A 17,591-nucleotide genomic window follows, 5' to 3' on the forward strand; every position below is an offset into this window, starting at 1 on the left:
ATACCTTTTCTCACTGTTAAATTGCAAAAAAAAAAAATACAGTAGAACGTAATAGATGTAAGGAGATTTTAGCCTGCCCTGTAAGAAATTAAGAAATGCTATTTTCTAGGCTGCTTAAAGTACAACTTTCACCATTAAATCCAGGGATCCGCCTCTCATATATAGTATTAACACACACAAAAATAAGCAACTAAATCCTCATCTATTTACCACTAACTGTTCTGTTTCTGGGTTTTGTTTCCTCCAGGAAAAATCCCCTGAGATGCAGGTGAATGCACTAATGACTGCAAACAGCTGAGGATAAATACAGAAGACCCACAAATCTGTTACCTGGAGGAAAGTGATGGATAGATATGGCAAAAGTACAAACACCTTGGAAACACGCCATTTGCTGTAGAGCTTGCTAAGGTCTTCTGCTCTCCGAGCTGGTAAAACTCAAGCCTGAGCAGTTGCACTTTGGAACAAGAGCTCTGAAGGAGAATTAATTTCTATTTGCAGAATAAAGACCTTTTGTCAGTACCGCAATGTTTTGAAGCTTTTAAAATAAATCAGTGCTTGAAGATCCACGGCACTTCCCATAAATAATACAAGTGTGCCTCCTCTTCCTCAGCCAAAACTTCCTTTGCTTTCTCCAAAACGTCAGTTCAACACCCCGCTGTCATTCTCCCCACCAGAAATACTTGCGTTTCAGCAGTTCGGCGTGGATATAATTTGTAAAGTGCTAGGCAAATAAGCACACTCTGAAATGGGAAACGTTACTGACAGACTACCTGGCACTAAGCTTTCAAACCCAGCAGGAATGTTAGGAGGCCAGATTTGCACATGTCAAGTCCATCACCTTAGGAGGCTTTCAAAGTTTTGCTTTTTGTGACTCTACAAAACGCATCTCTGGAGCCATTATATGAATTAGTTGGAAAGGGGTGGGGGGGAAGGAGGAGCGGTTAAGAACAGCAATACACCCCTATGAGGACATTTAGAAGCATCTGGCTCAGAGATATTAAGAAAGGAAAGAAAAATTAATCATGCTGGCTGGGAAAAAAAAACCTGGCATCAGCACAGCCACCTTGTCATAAGGCAGATATTAATAACGTGAACCTCCAGGGAACACTCAGACATCTGAAGATCCACTTGTTGGCTATCACAGAGCAGGCAGGTTTAACTGATGCCTCTTTGAAACCTTCTGAATCTTACACTAAAACATTGCTTAGGATTTTTTTTGCAGCAAAATGAAACCCTCGGTGCTAAAGATCAAATATTTACTGCATTTCTCTCTTTTTTCCTAGATGGTATCAAAGAGAGTGCACGAGGGAGGGCAACGCACCTTGCTGCTTATAATCACGTGCTATTGTCTGCAGCAGAATGGAGCAACGCCCAGTAACTGGGTGCAAAAATATCAGATGCTGAAGCTGTGGATATCGGATAATTAGGATGTGAGGAAAAGGAAAACAAAAGGATTCATTTCTGGCAATACCTAGGCACCTCACTCCAACAGACTTTGACAGCAGGAGGCCCGATCAGGCTGTAACCACTTAACTTTTTGTAGACCTGCAGCTTAGCTGCCCAGTAGCTCTGAGACACACACAAGAGAAATGGAGGTGAAAACTGGTTGAGTATTTTAAGAAGAGAAGCAGCAAAAAGGATCTTGCCAGAATGGAAGACAACAGGAAAAACCGTGCCTAGCCAAGACACTGCAGCAAGGGGGGTATGTCCTGATACCGCATCTCAAATATAACTCCGCAGGGTTAGAGTAGGACGTAAAGTTGGTGGCAGCAGCAATAACTAGAACTCACATTTTCAAGAGAATTTATTTAGCCAACAAAACATGGCAAAACCCTCCTTTTTCTCTACCTTGTTACCTCTCCAGAGCCACAGCAATCTTTCCTGCCTAACGCACTGAAAGCAAACACGATAAAGGAACCACTAATCTGCTTGTATTTGGGAAATGAGGAGCATTGCTAAAAGCACACCAGACACTCCCAACATAATCTTACATGCATTTTCTGATCTCTTGGACCATCTGTGACTAGCTACAAGTCCAGAGTCACAGGACACACAGCTGACTCACTGAAGTGTAGCACCAGCTACAAAATAAGTGTCTCAAAGACAAAATGATGATTGAAAAGCACCGAGTTGGATGTTTATATGTGATTTGATGATGCAGGAGATGCTACCATAGGAGCTAACAAGCAGTCATGTCAAACAAGATGCGTTGTGGTTGGCAAATCTAGACAGACCATTCCCCAGTTACAGAATATTGCTCGGATATTGTCAGTTTAGAAACAGCAAACTCCTACGTTTAAGTGGAAGATGATATCCTAGAGACCAGCGCTGTACCAGATGTTTTCAGTAGCTGGGCACAAGGTTGAAAGCGTCATCCCTCCAGAAATGCAGTGCCGCTATTAGTGCCACTGTCTGCTTATATCAGAAACAATTTTGCAGCCGGATGACTGTGTTTTTAAACCACCCTATCCCAAGAGGAAACGCTTTCTGCACTGGGTACAGCTGCGATACATTCCTATGCAAATGAAGCAATTTTCTCTTCTTCCTCTATGAAAAGTCTCCCATTTCTTCCCCAACGCTGAATTTATCTCCCAGTGGCCTTGATAAAACACAACACTTGCAAGGTTTTTTTTTTTTTAACTGATGGTAGAAAGGGATGCATTCAGCCCTAAGATACATGCCAATAAAAGTCCCATTGACCTAAGCAGGGAATTCACGTGTTTCTCCTTCATCAGATGTCCTCAGTAATGACACCTTACTATCCTTTAAATCCTCAGTAAGACTACTTCTGCCCTGACTCTCTGTGTCACCGCCGTCTGGCATTGCTTGGGGAAGCGGTGAGCCAAGAATACCATTTTTCTGCTGATGTCTGTTTTGTTCTCTTACTTCCATTCACTCCAATCTTTCCATTTGCACTACCTGTTGCACTGCACCTGATGCCAAGATGATCTCTTTGGGATAGGGATGGTCTTTGCTCTTGCTTGATGCCTTGACTGGCATCTCTACTAGCTACAACAGACAAAATAAGCTAGAAGAGCTGAGGGCAAAATGAAACCTGCCATTATCTATGGGCCAGTACGCAGCTCTGCCTTGCTCGGTGCATAGAAAGGCACTGCAGTCGCATTCACTGCTCACATGCATCTGGGGAAAGAACTGGGCAGAGCAGCGAAAACTTGTGTTTTTAGTAAATGTTTTAAAAGCTTGAGAAGATTTTCTTTTCTACTCAAGTTGGCTTTCCTTTCCCCCAGGCAAAACAAAACATAACAATTTCTCTATGATTTTGTAGTTATTCTTAGGTTAAGTTCAGAGAGCTGTTTCATATTATAATTTACATGTCCACAAGAGAAATGCTTGAGCTGATAGGCAAAAAAGAAAAAAACCAATGATGTAAAACAGATCTAAATGAACAGTTTATATCATCTTCAATTTTAGACTCAGTACACATTTATAATCTGTCTTTACATTGCAGTTTATCCCAAGCGACTGGGCTCCCGTGGCTTAGCAAGTTGTTTCTTACCAGCTGCTGACTGCAAACTGACCACATCCGTGCTTAACTTTTCCATCTGGGAAGTAAAATTAATGATTTAAAGTCACCATAGCTCTGAGTTCTTCTGCTGCTGTGAAACATCCAGATCGAAACTGCCTTCATGGTTTAAATGAACCTCTTTTACTTTACAATTAGGACTGGAGGTGAGGGTGTATATGATCACTTCCTGTCATTCAGAAAACAAGCACTCGGTTATTAAGCTATGAAAAATTGATCATTTGCAATTGCTGAGCCATAACTTTACAAATCTCTTCTGAGTTTGACCACTGGAATTTAAAGTGCAATGCTCAATTTCATACCACTTCAGAAGCCAAATTACCATGTAATCTGTGAGCACCGCTTGAAAACATCCTGACAATAGCAGCAGGAATAGGGCATCACAGAGAAGGTAACCAGGCAGCTTTTGCAGACCTGGCTTCTGACTCAGATTTCATCTGCACAGTCTGAACGTGATTAAAACTTGAGTTTAAAAAAAAAGGGGGGGAAAACAGAAAAAAAAGAGTAAATTGAAATTTCCTCCACACAGGTAACCCTGCCTCTGGCCGAGTCCAAGCACGTGTCAAGGTTTCTCTGTAGCACATTCCAGCCTACTGCTTTCTGAAATACTCGTCCTCCTCCTGTGTTGGAGAAAGTCAACCAGTCAAAACTCCTTCCTTACTGTGTTGTTCATTAATCACTATCTTGCTCTGAGGGCCATGCTGAAAGGGAGACATTTCTCATCCGATCACCAAGCCAGGGAAGGAAAATGCCTATAGATAGAGCTGGGGCTTTTCTCCTCTCTTCCAGCATCTCACACACAAAGCTCATCACTAACCGTGCTCAGCCTCTCTGTCAGCAGCAAGGATGCACGGGGTTTTCTCCAGTGTGCAGCTGCATGGCAGGTCGGCCTCAGCAGAGAAGCTGCCCGGAGGTACGGCCATCTCCGGCCACTCGGCTCCATTTCTGTGCCACCCCTCTCCATGGCTCCGCTGCACAGCCACAGCTGCCCGGGGCATGTGCATCCTGTGCCTCCGAAACAGTCCTGGATAAAAATAACCTTTAACGCTATTCCCATTCCTTTCCCCTGCCTCGCAAAAATACTGCTGGATGTACAGTAAAGGAACATGGGAGGGGGAAAAAAAAAAAAATCAATTAAAAGAAATTTGCAAACCATTGTGTTAGAGCATCTCATTTAGAGCAGCCACTTTTTATCTGTAGGGCAAGTAATTGCAGTACTATCACAGCAGTAACATCATGCATCAGAGAAGGTGACAACATTTTTAGGGGTATTTATTGTAAGCATACTAAATTCAAGACTGTACCCCGCAAATTAATTTTCAAGGGTGACAGAAGTCAGCTGGCTAGAGCTGTTATTGCTAATAGCTAGAAAAGACCCACTTAATCACTTTGCATTTTTATTTGTAGAAGATAAAGAAACATTTCTTTCACTAATAGTTTCATGCTTGTTTCATCTCATTTTATCCGGACTGCAAGATCTATTTAATTTCATTTGATCAGTTTTCTAAGGATCTTAGAACTACCACATTTTTATAATCTTGTTATATCCATGAGATAAAAAACAATTATTTGCCCCACCATTTCCCAAATGGGAAACCAAGACAGAAAGAAATCAAGTGACTTGTTCAAGGTCACGCCAGAATTCTGTAGCAAAACTGGAGAATTAGAAACCTGAACTTGATTCTGAAAATAGCCATAAAGGGAATTTCCTCACCAAATCAACAGGGATTCTACAGATCTGGACATCTACCGCTATGTTTTTTAATAACATACATAACTGTGGATAACCCAGCTCTGAATGGACAGATCCTGTTATTTCTCTCAGCTGACAAAAACAAGCAAATCGTCTCACTAATAAATAAAACTAGCCCACCACCACTACCAGATGGAGGGAGCCTGAAGTTTAGCAAAAGCACTTGAAAGTATATCAATTGCTGGTTCTGCAAATTTCAAATAGCAGGTCTGCATCACAAGTGTGTCTCCATGAAGAGGAAAAAAATGGTAATATTCATATTTTAAATTTTTTCTCCTAAACCTTAGCAGAGCCATAACACAAGCTAGAGGAAAATATCCATCTCAAAGTTCTGTACATTCAGGACATGCACTGCTCACGACATTTTATTGTTAAGTGGTGAATTGTTCAGCACTGTGGTACGTCTGGATTTTTCTGTTAGTTTTTATATGCACACAAAATAAATTTCTGAACCCTCCTCTCCCCTAATAATGGGGAAAACAACAGTTGCCAATGCAGTTTTGTTTGCAACTGTAAGTGTTCAACAGCCTCAGGAACTCTGTTTTGCTCCTGTCGAGGCTGGGCAGGAATGACACAGGAGCGCACAAACAACGTAAAAGAAACCTGGAGAGCAAAGCCACCGACTTAAAAGGAGGAGGTTGAGGTTGTGCCGTGAACGGGACATGAATGAGGAAAGTAGTATATAGTATAATAGCAAGTATATATACGTACTGAACAGGTGCCTTACTCACTACATTCTGTCCATACGAAGCAAACGTCCTGCAGTGGAAAACAAGAGGTGTTTTCCAGAGACAGTTTCAAAAGGGTGTGAGGGTACAGCAACAATTTATACGCACAGAAATATCAACAGTTGCTCATTACGTTAAAACCTGAAAGCTGACCAGACAAGGCATTTGACCTAGACCTCTAAATCTGAACAGTGGAGCCAAAGAGATCTTCTGAACATTTTTGGCAAGTCGGACATTAACAGATGCTTTGGACCTATGCAGCGTTAATGGGAGGAGCAGGTATGTCAAACTAAGTCACTGGCTGCGTCCAAGCTGCGGTTTCCATCTCTCTTCCAAGCTGTGTTGAAGTACATTGGCAGAACAACATCCATCAGGGATGTAACGAATGCTGACCACAGCAGTACTTGTCCTCTGCAAAGAGGATACAAGCAGAACAGTCGAATCTGCATAAACATTGCATTAATAACAGACTGAGTGAAGATTGCATTTTAAATAAGTAAGGTACTTCAACTGGACTCCAATATTAAAAGTTCAGAGAAGCTTTTTTGGTCGCTAGTATTGACGAATATTTGAGTATCCACTCCTAGGGAAGGCTGTGTGTACAATGCAATGCCACAGGTCTCAGGCTAGGACCTCATGCTTCTTCCCCTGGCTGAGGAGTCAGGGGATCAGTGCTGCAGTCAACACCTGAAGTCATGCCGTGCTTGGGTAAAGGCTTGAGAAACCAGCCATCACTAGCACATACAAACCCCTACAAACAGAACATTGTGGAGGTCAGAGCAGAGACACTGACTGCTCTTCTGAAGAACAGGCGAGACCACATCTGCCTCTGCTGGTTTCTCTCACACTACAAATCTACCTTAATGATTATTTACACTTCCCTCTTCCAACCTTCCTCTCTCCTCTTATGTAAACATACTATAAATACAGACTTGGCATAAAGCCCATCAATCTACTGCTCAGCTTCTCCCCATCCTAAAGGTCTTTCTCTGGACAAGCTGTGATTTAGCTCCAAGTTCCTGTAAGCCTGAGCAACTTCTTCCAACCTCCATCAGCACTAATGCGACACATGCCCTTGTGCTACCGATGACAGACCCGCACCTTGAGAAACCAAATCCAAATTTCAGCATGACTCACATGGACTTCTTTATGGGCGTCCTTCTTCTGTGGCTCCCATGAGCCCTTTATGGGTTCTTCAGGGTTTTGGAGGGAACACTGACAAAAGTCACCCTACACTGTACATGCCATAGGACTTTGCCCTGAACAAGACCAAGACCTCTGGCCAGTGTCAGATAATCCGTCACTATAAGCTACTTGTATCCAAGCCAGATATTTATTGCTATTGATCTGCCTGGTCCCAGCGAAAGACTTTTGTTCTCCCAACCCGGGACTTTGACCTCAATTAAGTTATGAATTTCAATCCGATAGACTGCTCCACTTACCCTGCTGCTCTCCCTGACTGGATTAATTAGAATTAGCTAGGCTGGGAGTCACCCCGAGCGCCTCATGGATCATGTTATTTTAATAATAAATAAAGAGACAGCAGCAGCATACAAGGAAGGATTTTGAAAGATTGTTCATCCAAGAGCATCATTCAGAACCTGCCAATACTAATTTCTCTGAGTTTGATTACCTCATTTACTTCTTTTTATTTCTATTCATTAATTGAGTTTTATCCCCCATTACTTCAGCTCCCCAAATGTGCCCTTCCTATAAAGGAACCAGACACACACTTTGCTGTTACAAAGTTTTATTACTGCAGCTCATCAAAAGTATAGTTAGCAGGAATGGAATAGTCATTAAGCATTTAATAATCTAATAGTGCTGAGAAAAAATATATATAATAGGGGAGGGGGAAAGGAAAGGAGGGGGACAAGGCAACCCTGTCTACTGCCATAAAGCGTGCACCGAGGGCTCTTTATACAGATAGTTAACTGGCTGGTGGACAAAACCGAGCGTCTTCAAGAAGGTAACATCTAAGACTAGAGAAAATGCGTATATCCATCAGGATATTTTCTGATATCACAATAATGCCTTTGGAACGAGCCTAAAATGGGTTGAATACCAAAGAAATTTGATTGGCAAGGGGAAGTTTCTGAACTAGTGAGTCAGGGCCTGATACCTACATTATCCTTATTACTTCTCTTTCCCTATAAAAGCAATTACATACTTGAAGATGTCGGCTTGCCCAGGACTGTACTGAAATGGATTGTCTCGGCCAGCCATGTCACAGACATACTATACAGAGTTATTGACCCATAAATGAACACTTATTTGTCACGCTCATTTTAATGTTTAATTGGCTGGAACAGCAGAAACGGATTTAGATGATGGAAGTTTACCAACTCTTCCAATGCTGGTACCCAGCTTGCAGATAGCCAACTCCTAACCCGAGAACAAACGCGGCAGGCAACTTCAACGCACCTTCCACCTTCACGTAAGTTCAGGCCTTCATTTTATAAGAAACCCTTCTCAGGACAGGGTGATTTATTCCAGCCAAGCTGAGCCTTGTCATAAGAGGATGGAAGACCCATTTCAACACGGGATGTCTAAGTTGGGACAGCCAATTGGTCTGTTAGATAAACCAGAAGGTTACTCCAGGAGAGGATTCATTTGTTTTGTTGCAAAAAGGAGCAATTGAGCAGTCTCTCTGTGAGAGGCAGAGGGAGGATGGCACCAGCCTTTGTTTCCCTATGCAGGCAAGCACCGCCAAGACTTCTGCTACCCCTCACACCAGCAGGGATGCCTGTTCACACGGATTTCCAAAAGCCTTTTGATACATACTCTCACCAAAGGCTATTAAATGATACTGTCACAGAGCAAGAGGGAAGGTCTTTGCACTGTGTGATAACAGATTACAAAAGTAAAGATTGAACAGGAATAAACAACCAGCTCGCATAATTGCTGGTGATCACTAGAGTCTCTGAGGGATCTGTGCAAGGGCTCGTGTTGTTCAACCCACACAAATGAACAGGGGAAGCAGGCTGAGAGTGAAGCATCCAAGCCTGTTAAACCAAAAGCTGACTGTAAAATGCTGCAAAAAGGATCTCAGAGTGACAGGGTGAAAAAACTGCAGATGAAATTCAGCGCTAATAAACACCAAGTAATGCACATGTGGAAAAACAATCTTTAGTCTAAATCCACAGCGATGGGCTCCGAACTAGCTATTACTTCTGCAGAAACAGATCATGAGTTATTATAGACAGCTCTATTATACCACCAGCTCAGTGTGCAATGGTAGTTAATAAAAAGGCAAACAACAAGGAGGCATTTGGAAAAAAAAGAAAAAGAGGAAATAAGAAAACATCATTATATTGCTTCATTAAACCTCATATTGCACTTACAGCTTGGGCACTGAGAGTCATGCTACTCCCTTCATCTGAAAGGAAATAGGGAAGAACTAGAAATGATTCAAAGAATGACAAGGAGCAAAGTTACCGAGCAGTTTCCTAATGGGGTAGGATTAAATAGATTAAACTTCTCAGTCTGAAAAAGAAGTGATCAAGGGGAATCAAGGAGGCCAATAAAGTCAAAAGCAGGACAGAGAAGGTAACTGGGGGAACAATTACTGTTTCTCATTACACAAGAACGATGGGCTCTCACATGAAATGATCGTGGCGAGTGCAAAGCAAATGCACAGTTAAACTACAGGACTCCCACTGGCATAAAAGGTTGGGAATCCAAAGAGGGATGAGAGAAATTCATCAAAGAAAAATCCAGGAGCGCAAAGATAATACCAATGGTTCAGGAAGCCTCCAAGCCACAGACTCTGGGAAAATATATGAAATTATCACTGTATGCTTACCCTACTCTGTCCCCTAAGCATTCACTCTTCCCTGCCGCTGGAGACACAATACTGAGCTAGAAAGACTCCTGCACTGACAGCTATTCTCATGTATGCAGAAGTAAGATGTACAAGTTGAGAGACAGGAACCTCCTAAATTAGCTTTGCCATTTTGGGTGCCATTTTGCCACTTACAATCCATGGAGCCAAGAAACAGCTACAATCATCAAAAATTTATTTAATATCTAAACAAAATAAGCATAAAGTTATTCCACCAACATCTAAAGTGTTAGAACTATCTTATTTAGGAAAACTAGCAAAAGGACTTTGCACCAAAGACTGCAAATTCAAGATATCCCAATGATGCACATATCCCAATGATTTGTTGGTTTTTGTTGCGTGGGGGTTTGTTTAGTTTTGTTTTTTAGAGCAAACGGGAAGAGACAACTGCCGACAACAGATGAATACAAAATTCCATTTGGAAAGTAAAACCAGACTTTTTCCTATTGAAAGTCCTCAGGGAGAAGGTGAGTGGCAGAATTTAACTCCTTCGAAACAGGGAAAGCTTTTTCAAGAGGCTGAATGCAAAAAGAGATGTTCTAGGAACCATCTCACCTGAGCAAAGAGTAGCTGATTGCTTGGCAAAGGTAGTTCCTCTGGCAGGGAGAGGTGACGCCAAGGCTATAGGAAATGAAGCAAGGCTAGAGACCACTCCTCTGGTGATTAGAGACCATTCCTCTGGTGATGCGTTCACCTGAAAAACCAGCTCGGCCGGCAGTGGTATCCTGTTTGTGCAGTTAACCAAACACCTTAATGAGGGGCTAAAGCATTTCCAACAATGACTTCACAAATTACAGGTGTTTTAACACATGCTTATTTCAAAGATGACCCTTGAGACCAAGAGACAAAGGGACATGGGACCATCCCATGTTCTCGCAGGGAGGCATTCAAGGTAAGGCTCTTTCCTGCCTCTGTGAGTACATATAAAGACAGTAGGGAGTAAGATACCTGTTTCTCCTCTGCACCAGGACACACAACAGCACCATGGTGCCACCTGCACTGACCTCAAAGCTCACTGCTGCTGGCCTCTGTCTACTGGGAGCATTGGCAGAGATTGCAGCCATTACACCACAAAATAGCTGTGCTGGTCAGGCATGGAAACAGGCACAAGGCTCCCTGATGCAGAGGGTGGTCACGCTCCCTGGGCTAAAACTATGTGCCTACTGCCAGACTGCCTTCCTCCTGCACCAGCACTGGCCACGGAAAGTGCCTCCCTCTGCACAACACAGCCCTCAATACAAAGTGATGCCCACAAGCCATGCAATCTCACAGCAATCCACTAAAATGTGTTGCTGTCCTCAGTCTCCGGCTTTAAACCCCGCATTTTGATTAGCCTGAAAGCAGCTTTAGATTTTGAGGGTAAAGCAACAGAGACCACTGCTAGTTTTTTCAGGACCAGCTCTTGGATTTCACTTTTCAAACACTGGTTTTGCACGTAGTGGTTGAAAGGACTGTGTGGACCCTGAAATCATTGCTGGAACAACACAGAAGCTTGCAGTTGCTTTCTCGGCTGGTGAGCCTGCTTTGCAGGCAATGCTGCACGCATACTGCCTGAGCAAGGGTGCCAACTGCTTTGCTGCACCAGCAACGAAGCAATGATTCATGTGTCTACAGGGAACAGAAGAAACAAAGACTGTACATGTCAAGCTGGAAGATGGGAAGAAACAATGCAAAGCAAGCCCAGCCTGCACAAGCAGAAGGAAACATCTCATCATCTGTACAACCTATAGTTTGTGTTGGTGAGGCTTGAGGTGTCTTCAGAAGCTGAAGAGCAAGCCAGGGATAAATCTCTGCATCTCCCAGCATATATTTAGAGCTGCAAATACTTTGCAAATGTTTCTGCTGAAAGGGACTTTTCTCCCAGTAGGTAAAATCAGCATCTGCTGAGTGGTGACCATTTAACATTCAACCTGCTGCCAATCTACATTCCACAGAGAGACCCGCAGGAGAGACATGGAGCTGTGCCACTTCTAATAACTGTATGACTGGCACCATGTCAATGCTTTAATGTACAAAGCTACCCTCTGTCACTAAGCAGATCTCTCCTTTCTTTTGGCTAATGGCTTCCACACCCATTGGCAACAACATCAAGACTGAAGGGGTATGAGCCTGCAGAGTCTTCCGAGATCTGCTTGGCAAAGCTGACTACAGAAATATTGAGACAGGGATTTGGCCGGGGGGGGTATAAGGAAAGAAGGAAACTATTGTGGTTAATAATTCTGCTCTCATTGCTTTGCTTTTCGTCTTTGTTTAGTGTCTTCATCCGTTTGCCACTGTACCTTCTTATGGCAGCAATGGTCAATTCAGCAGTACCTGCGACATCCTTTGCTTGCTGTAAGCATAACTACGTCAAACCCTCTGCAGCAATCATCAGATCCAGGACAGGGTCCCTCCTGGCTTTATGAGCCAGGCTTTTAGTATATTTAGGGGGAAATTTATACTAGGGACATTAACTGCAAGGGCACAAGGCTCAGACATTTTCCTTTTTAATCTCGGCCAGGTTTAGAGAACGGTCATAACAGCAGAGTACTTTGGCAGCTGGCATCCTCCCTAGAAGTGTGTTTGCACCGATCAGCTTGCAGCAAAGGTGGTGGGCCGCACGGACACACACACTTATTCACTGGGGAGGGGGAAAGCTGTGTAGATACAGCCTGTGGCTTTTGGTCCTCAGTCAGAACAGTCAAGATGCCCACACTGATTTCCTCAACATCTCCCTACAGATACAGAAAAATGAGGGCATGACCTGTGTTCGGTGCAGGAGGCGGGGAAGGGATGCATGTTTGCTGAGACCAGCTTCATTTTTAAATGTCTATGCAACGCCTCCAACACGAGGCCCATGCAGAGACTGAAACAGTTCATATTCTTGCTGTGAAATCCAAATGAACAAGACTGAAAAGAAAAAACCAGGCAGTGACAGGCAGGCAGGCCGGCCTGACTTTTCCTTGCTTCTTTTTATCCTATACAGACACAATCCTTTGAGAGTGAGGCAGGAAAACAGAAAAACCATACAAATGCAACAAAACCAACAGACCACCAATCTCAGCAATCTTCGACATATCCATAATTTCTACTTCATTTTTAGCTAATGGTGGAAATTAGTCTTTGGATAGTTGATAAAAATCAACCTGTCTCTGCTGGGTTAGTACCATGATCTGTGGCCCAGCAACTACTTCTAGTACAATTGATTTTCCTTTTTGGCAACCAACAGGCCAGTCAATAATAATGTTGTTTGAGAAGGATTGAGTCATGAGGGAGATGAACCCTCCCTGCCATTTATTATGTTTGTATTGTCTTCATTTGAAAAGATTTTTCCTTTTTTTTTTTTCCCCTCAATGAGGACGTCAGTGAAGGTATTACAAGGGGAAGGCTACTCCACGTCCCAGTCTCCAGAAGCCCTCTGACTCACAAGTGTGTTAGCATGCAAAATAGAGAGGAGGGAAGGGGCTGTCTGCTAGAGGTGCGTGGCAGGGGACTGGGAAAAAAGACAAGCTAGGGAGGCAACCACACTCTTCCTGCTACTCTAGATGTCTTTTAGGGAAAAAAAAAAAAAAAAGAAAAAAAAAGAAAAAAATCCAGCTAACTCCGAATCACACGCTAACAAGCACAACTTGAGAGCTGCGCAGCCTTGCGTGAATTGGTACAGGATACAGATACAACATTGGCACCAAAGAGCAACCAACTCTGTCAGCAGACAGCATAGACACTAAATGCTTTTCACTGAAATTACGGGTGTATATGAATGAATAAAATAAAATCCACATACACTAGCAACAGCTTTCCTAACCTGATGATTTTCAGCTTTGGTTCTCAAGTTTCCTTCTCAAACCCCTGAGGGTCCAGGGGTGACCACTGAGAACTTGCTGACAAACAGTTTAAAGTCTCAGTACAGTGATCTGCACCTTTACTAGGAAAGTGAAAGGTCAGCAAATATAAACTGAACATCAGTTATAGCTTTTTTCATCCTTGTAGTCATAATTATAGTACAATTTTAGCATACACAAATGATTACCATAACATTGATAAGCTGATTAATAGAACTGCACAATGATGTAGTTTAAAAATCATAAAATAACATTTAGATACAATTTTAACTCAGCTGCTCTACCACATAGATACGTACACAGCCTTTAATTATCCTGCGTGCCATGTGATACAGTTCCACTTACAGCTAACAATATTTATTTTAAGACTTGTTCACATGGCCAGATAGGCTTGAAAAGCTTTTTCAAAGTAAGCTGATCTGTGGCAACCACTCCAGGATAGTTCCCCATGCATTCCCAAGGGCAGGCCCTGAATGCACAGATTATTATTTTGGAGTAAAGAGTACCCACAAATGGAACAAAGTGCAGCCACAGCAAGTCCAAGAGGAGAGTCTATGGTCTACTGTTTTGATGCTACAGATGAGAGCTGCTGTTTGTCCTTCTGTCTCTCATTGGACAATTACCATACCACGATGCCCTTCATCTTTCTTAAAACAGCACTAGTAATTTGTATACCTGCAATGCTCCCTGCGTAGGATGAGCGATCACGTGGAGCCTTTGCACCAGAGCACAGAACCCTCCTCCTTTTCAAGCCGCCTTACTTGCCTTGCTCTTGCAGGAGGAGGTGACCAGACTTAGACCCTGTCCCAAGGGCACTCTTCCACCTGATAGCACTGAAGCAGTACACTGTGCCTAAACTTCCCCCTAAATACACTAAAGGAGCTCCTCTGAAAGCTGCTTGAGCAGCATCTCACATCCAGGAGCAGAGCTGAGTTCTGCTGTCTCCTCCACACTGGCACTGCACCACCAGATACAACTGAGGACAAATAAAGTCTCCGACCAGGCCAGCTCGCTGCTCCTGGCACAGGGAACACTGAGGATGCCATGGCACAGCCGCAGGGGAGCACGAAGCTGGGGTGCAGTTCTGCATGGCTTGCATTCAGTGCCTCCCCTGGCCCCAGAAAACCTCCTTTCCAAGGCCAGAGAAAACATTGCAAGGAAAAACTCTCCCTGTCGGGGAAAAAGGTTTTCCTTTGTTACTCATCCTCTGCAAGGAAAACTTATTCATGTCTTCATATATTTTAAAGCTAGAAATGGATATTATAATCATGTTGCTGAGCTCCTTCATAACTTACGTTATGAATATACTCCCCTTCCTTTCACTTCATCACTCAACTAAAAGCCTACATTTTAGGCAAACAGTTCCAGTGGAAGGAGGCTGTTTTCAGACTGAGCCCCAAGCTCTGGGTATTTCCAGCAGAGCTCTAAAATACCATACCACCACCCACTTTGAAATGGCCTCTGGCTCTGAAGATTTAGGTAATTCAATTACACAAATGCCCCTTTTCGACAAAGCAGAGAAGCCTGTTGCCTTTCTGTATCCCCTTGCCCATGGCAATCGCTTACCACCTCTTTTCAAATGTGCTATTAGAGCTAATTATGAACAATCAGAGAACTCAATGGCCGCAGCTTTTCAGTGACATTAGTGAACCACCCTTTTGAAACTGCAGTACCACTGTTTAAAACAAAAAGCACAGGTGCTGGACCACTGCAGTCCAGGAGTGTGTGGTTATTCCCAGAATTAAAGCGGTTTCGAGCATGCTACAGGAATGAGCGGAGCCAGGCGACCTCTCCTCCTGCTCCCAAGCTGTCTGTTTATCAACAAAGAGCAGTAAGTTGACTTTTGTAGAGTCTCTTGAACCAGAGACTGCAAGTACTTTGACAATAGATAGTACAAAGATAACTAAAATGAGGCAGCAGAAAGTGAATAAGGCATATCTACAGGCACAGTGAACTGGTATGACTTGCTCCAGGTCACCTAGCAGAGCACCACCGTCACTGTCTGCTTAGGGCAGGTAAATCCTTTAGCACACTCCAAGAGAGCCAAGATGGAAGAACATTTATTAAAAAGGTAATGGAAGAGAGCATAAATCTGTCGTGCTGTTTGACTAACTTTTTAGAAGCATACTAAAACACAGGCAATTTAAAAAAAAAAAAAAAAATCGGTCTATAACATTTCTCTCCTTCACTACCTGCTCATAACCCTCATAATCCCTAATTTATTCTTTATCTCTTATGCTGCCTGCATGCAGGTACTGCTGCAAAACTGAACAAGACAAAAATACCTGAAGACCTGAGCAGCAGGTGGAAATCGCAGAGGCTGCTTGCACACCGGGCTCTGGCAGAGGTGCTGCGCACAGCCTGTGAAGGGAACCTCTACCGAGAGCACATCGCTCTGAAAATAATAGTGCCACTGATTCAAGTCACCACAGGTTCCCTTATACTTAACCCACCGTTCTTTATAGCCTACACATTAACTGATACTGCATTTGGTAATGTATAATAGCAGATGCTGCAGTGTTTATGGCCTGTTAGGAAGCCAGAGTTTTTCCCTCTCCCTTTTTCTTCTGGTTGCTCTTAAAATTCCTTCTGCTCTTGCTTTGGATGTGAATTCTTACAGGGTAAAGGTCAAAATAAAAAAAAAGAGAAATAAACATTAGGTCACAAAGTCTTGAAATGTTATTGCAATTTATATATGGCTGAGAATAAAAATGCGTCTGCCTTCTCTGGGAACACACCTACGTGCAAACAGAGACCTTTATAAAAAAATTCTCCTTTATTACCTTGGTGGGGAAGAAAAAAAATCAAAGATTGATTTTCTTTTTATGGCTATTATTAACCTTTTGTTACTGGCCAAAAATAATCTGGTTAGAAAATGTGCAATACATCAAAAAGAAAAAAAAAAGAATTTAACAGAAAATTAATGTTCAGGGAAAAAAATAAGATGACTCCCTTCAGCCTTTTCTTCTGAGCGTCAGACTTTACCTCCAAAGAAATGAGACAAGCGTCAAAGAGAAGTGACTTTTCAGACTGCTGCGGCGGTACAGCGTCCCAGACAGAACCATCTCCCCGACTGCCAGGGCGAAGGGAACGGGCAGGTGTCTGATCCGACTCCTCCCCGACCGCAAGGCAAAGCTGTTCCTATATGTATCCCACACGTCACTCACCAGCTCTGACAGGTAACGGTCTAGTCTGACAGTGGGGCATGCAAAGCCCCCCATTTGTACTGGCTCCACTGCTCCTCTCCTGTGTAAGGAAAAACTCCTATAAAATCCATTACAGCTGAAATCCCCGAGGTCTAAGCACGAAGATACGTGTCTCACCATCTACTGCGGAGCCACGCTTCCTAATACCCATCTCACCTGCAGTTCTGCGCAGGCAAGGGCAAGAAAGACTTTTTTACAACAATTTCATGTATGTGTAAATACCAACACAGCTATTTGTAGCCTATGAAGACTACAGGTCTGCTGACAAGCCTTCAGATTGCAGCTGTGCCTAAGGTCCACCTCTTACAAATTCCTGAAGCATTTATCGCAAGGCTGCTTAAGATCTCACCGGTAAGAGCTAGCAAATTTGTCAGCAGAGGTCTATCTATGTCCAAACTGGGCTGGAGAGCAAAGCCAGCAAGTGCCACGCTGGTGAACAGCAGCCAGTCATAATTTGACAGAAATATGTTGGACAATTATTTCTGAACACGATCGCATTTACACAGGTCAGCCCTTAATTCCAACAAGCAGACAAAACTAGGAGCGTTGACTCATGAGCACAGGCAGATTCAAGCTGGCTGGCATGAACCACTTCCAAAGTGGTTGCTGAACCAGCGCACTTCACAGCCTGGTCTACTAAGGTACCCTAAACCCGCTGCTAGTTAAGCTCAGACACGTGGGCTGCAAACTGCAGT

At 43.2% G+C, this 17,591-nt stretch overlaps 1 protein-coding gene across 2 annotated transcripts in view; it reads right to left on the minus strand.

Annotated features, from left to right (window-relative positions):
- ACBD6 (acyl-CoA binding domain containing 6) overlaps nucleotides 1-17,591 on the minus strand; it is an 88,483-nt gene that overhangs the window by 25,550 nt on the left and 45,342 nt on the right. The gene's annotated exons all lie outside the window — the stretch shown is intronic.

The sequence above is a fragment of the Gymnogyps californianus genome, chromosome 8 (genome assembly GCF_018139145.2).
Source record: "Gymnogyps californianus isolate 813 chromosome 8, ASM1813914v2, whole genome shotgun sequence".
Lineage (NCBI taxonomy): Eukaryota > Metazoa > Chordata > Aves > Accipitriformes > Cathartidae > Gymnogyps > Gymnogyps californianus.